The 3,997-nt window shown below is 52.6% G+C and overlaps 1 pseudogene; it reads left to right on the forward strand.

Annotated features, from left to right (window-relative positions):
* Positions 1 to 1,379: 1,379 nt before the first annotated feature.
* Positions 1,380 to 3,184, forward strand: LOC102427282 (annotated as a pseudogene).
* Positions 3,185 to 3,997: the final 813 nt, after the last annotated feature.

Here is a 3,997-nt window from a genome sequence, read left to right on the forward strand (position 1 = left end):
TTGTAATCTCTCCAGCTTGCCTCTGTCTGTGCTGTCATATGTTTACACTCAGCACAGAGAAGCCACAGAGCTAGTGGATAGTGGCTTAGTGCAGAAGGCAGGTTTTGAGGTCTGGTCCGCCTTTGATGGGTGACTGGCACCCCAAATGGGAGAGGAGCCCCATAAGGGAGATGGCATGCAGGGTGTCTCTGGGAAGTAATGTAACACAAGTTTTACAGGGTCTGCATGTCAGCATCAGGACTGAGGTGAGATGTCTACGTCTGGGTAGCAATACTTTTAAAAGCTCCCAGATGATGCTAAGGAGCAGCTAGGACTGATAATCATTACACCAGATATTCTGCTGTGCGGAGGCAAGAAGAAGGAATTGACAAGGGCCTCCTACATAACTAGGTGCTTTTGTGGTCCTCTGTCTGCTGGCTTTTACTCCTTTTCTGGCTAACACTGAACGACTTCCTCATAGGGCATCCTTGTGAGCTCTTCAGAAGGCTCTAAGTGCTTCCCCACTGCCTGCTGTGAGGATGCACTTCCAGCTAAACCTCTTACCCCTTCCTCACCACCTTCCCTTATGGTTAGGGTTCCCTCAACCAGGGTCCTCTCTCTGGGTGGTGCAATAGCCTAAAGACTCCAGCCTAATGATACTTGTGTGCCATTCCTGGGTGCATGGGAAACTCAGGCCAAGCAATGGCAACACAGGCTCCTCTGTTGTATGCTGTCTTGTCCTGCCATTTCTGTCCCTGCTTGGGCAGAGGAAGGGTAAATCAATATGTCCTCTGCCTAAGTAGATGCTGGAAGCCGGTCCATCCTTGCTGCTTGACACAGTCGCTGCAGGAAAGAAACATCTGCACAGCATATGTTTCAAGGGACCTGGCGTATATAGCATACTGTTCTTAATATGTTTGCTCCCCTTAGCGCTATGTGTTTTAACCAAGGTCACCTCTCCGAGAAAGGTTGTTTCCCCAGGTAGGGATTTTCCCCTGAAGTCAGGGAGGGGATAAAACCCCTTAACTAAGTGCCAGGCGGGTAGTTAATCACTTTAACTACAAACAATCACGCTTAAGCTACATAATCTTTACTTCTTGGAATCGAGATAAGAAACGCCCTAACCTTAGCAATAGAAATTGACAGGATTAAAATCAACTGGTATAAATACAGATGTAACAAGACAATAACCACCAGAACTTGGCTGGAGATCCTGGCTAGAGATCCTGGCTAGGCTGCTGATCAACTGAACGCTATCTCCGTGTCATTCCTTCTTCGCCGACTCTGTCCACACCTTTGGGGACCCCTGGACCTACTGGGGTTGGACCCCAACATCTGGCGCCCAAACAGGGACTGGAAGATGGTGGCGGCTACCACGAGCGGCTCGGCCCAGCAGTAGCGGTGGCACAGACTTGCCGCGGGGCCACTGCCCCGGGAGTGGCAGCAGCGGTGGCGGGACTCGAGGATGGTAAAATGACACAGGGGAAGAAGAAGAAACGGGCCGCGAACCGCAGTATCATGCTGGCCAAGAAGATCATCATTAAGGACAGAGGCATGCCTCAGGGAATAGGCTCTCCCAGTGTGTACCACGCAGTCATCATCATCTTTTTGGAGTTTTTTGCTTGGGGATTATTGACGGCACCCACGTTGGTGATGTTACATGAAACCTTCCCTAAACATACATTTCTGATGAATGGCCTGATTCAAGGAGTCAAGGGTCTGCTGTCCTTCCTCAGCGCCCCACTCATTGGTGCTCTTTCTGACGTCTGGGGCCGGAAGTCCTTCTTGCTGCTGACAGTGTTTTTCACCTGCGCCCCGATCCCTTTAATGATGATCAGCCCATGGTGGTACTTTGCCGTCATCTCTGTGTCTGGGGTGTTTGCAGTGACGTTCTCCGTGGTGTTCGCATACGTGGCGGACATAACCCAAGAGCATGAAAGAAGCATGGCCTATGGACAGGTCTCCGCCACGTTTGCCGCGAGCTTGGTGATCAGCCCTGCCATCGGCGCATACTTGGGCCAGGTGTATGGCGACAGCCTGGTGGTGGTCCTGGCGACAGCGATCGCGCTGCTGGACATTTGCTTCATCCTGGTGGCTGTGCCTGAGAAGATGCGGCCCGTATCCTGGGGGGCACCCAACTCCTGGGAGCAGGCCAACCCCTTCGCATCCTTGAAGAAGGTGGGCCAGGACTCCATCATGCTGCTCATCTGCATCACTGTGTTCCTCTCCTACCTCCCAGAGGCAGGCCAGTACTCCAGCTTCTTCCTGTACCTCAGGCAGATAATGAAGTTTTCACCAGAAAGTGTCGCGGCCTTTATCGCAGTCCTCGGCATCCTCTCCATCATTGCACAGACCATAGTCTTGAGTTTACTCATGAGATCCATTGGAAATAAGAACACCATTTTGTTGGCCTGGGATTTCAAATCTTACAGCTGGCATGTATGGCTTCTGTTCAGAACCTTGGATGATGTGGGCCGCAGTGGCCATGGCCGCCATGTCCAGTATCACCCTTCCTGCCATCAGTGAGCTCGTGTCCCGAACTGCTGATGCCGACCAACAAGGTGTTGTTCAAGGGATGATAACAGGAATTCGGGGGCTGTGCAACGGTCTGGGACCAGCTCTCTACGGGTTCATTTTCTACTTATTCCACGTGGAACTGAAAGAGCTGCCAATGACAGGAACGGACTTGGGGACAAACACCAGCCCACAGCACCACTTTGAACAGAACTCCATCATCCCTGGCCCGCCCTTCCTCTTTGGAGCCTGTTCGGTGCTGCTGGCTCTGCTGGTGGCCTTGTTTATCCCGGAACACACCAACCTAAGCCTGCGGGCCAGCAGCTGGAGGAAGCACTGTGGCGGCCATAGCCACCCTCATAGCACACAGGCGCCAGGAGTTGCCAAAGAACCCTTACTCCAGGACACAAACGTGTGAGCGTGTGGCCGCGGCCAGGGAGCCTTCTCCAGCTGCACCAGGCTGACTGCGCCTGAGTGCTGATGTACATTCCACGTCACCTCCACACTCTAAGGGTGTCTTAAGGAACAGATCTGCATGGACTCCAGGGAACTAAAGAAAGAACTGGACAGTTTTCCAAAGATGTTACAATTTCTTTTGAAAAGAAACCTTTTGTTTAACCGCACCACTTCCTTGCCACCAAGTTGTTTATTATATATGTCCTTTCATTAAAGCTCTATCTGTGACTTCTTAGATACTAGCAGCATCTCTGCTACCATCCCAAGGTGTTGGGCTTTCGTCTTATCCAAGTCCCAGCGGCGGAGCAGGAGTGTGGCTGGGGCCTGCTCGCTTTGACCTTGTGAAACCTGGGTTCCCCAAGATATGTGATCAATGCCGGGGCCCTGCCAGCAGGCAAGGGGATCCCAAGGCAGTTGCTGGGCGTGGAGGCCACGGGGACATAGGCTACCAAGGAGACAGACTGAACTTCACACCACCCTGCTTGGCCCCGGAGGATGGCTGGTTAGTCAAAGACGGGTAAGATTCCTCAGGGAGGACCGACCTAAGACAGGCACAGTCACAGAGGGGCCATCAGGAGACAACTTAGGGGTCAACAGAGGTGGGGCACAGACCCTCATCCCCCCAACTTTGCAGAGGCCTGAACCCTCACCCCTTTTGAGGGAGGTCTCCTGCCCCCATGGCTGCTTCGCTTCCCACGCCCAGCTAAGATTGGGACCCAGGTAAAGACAGAGACTGGCCGACAGCAGCTGCCCTCTCACTGCAACAGGACTTGTTTCCCATTTCTACCTTGGACCACAGGGAGAGGGGCAGCTGAAGGAAAGGGCTGTGTCAGGATGCTGCCTTCTTCCCTTTCTTCTCCCTCTGTTTTCTAAACACTTCCATGCCTTGTAGTTCTTTTGCTTTCTCTTCTTTTTCTCTCTACTACCCTCCATCTTTCATATCAGCTGACTCAGAGGGCACAGCTTACTCCTCCTTGGACACCGACACCATCATCAAGCACAGCCCTGATGGACCCTTTGATGCAGCCCTTCAACTCCCTGATGCTTC

This window comes from Myotis lucifugus, unplaced genomic scaffold (genome assembly GCF_000147115.1).
Source record: "Myotis lucifugus unplaced genomic scaffold, Myoluc2.0 scaffold_5, whole genome shotgun sequence".
NCBI lineage: Eukaryota > Metazoa > Chordata > Mammalia > Chiroptera > Vespertilionidae > Myotis > Myotis lucifugus.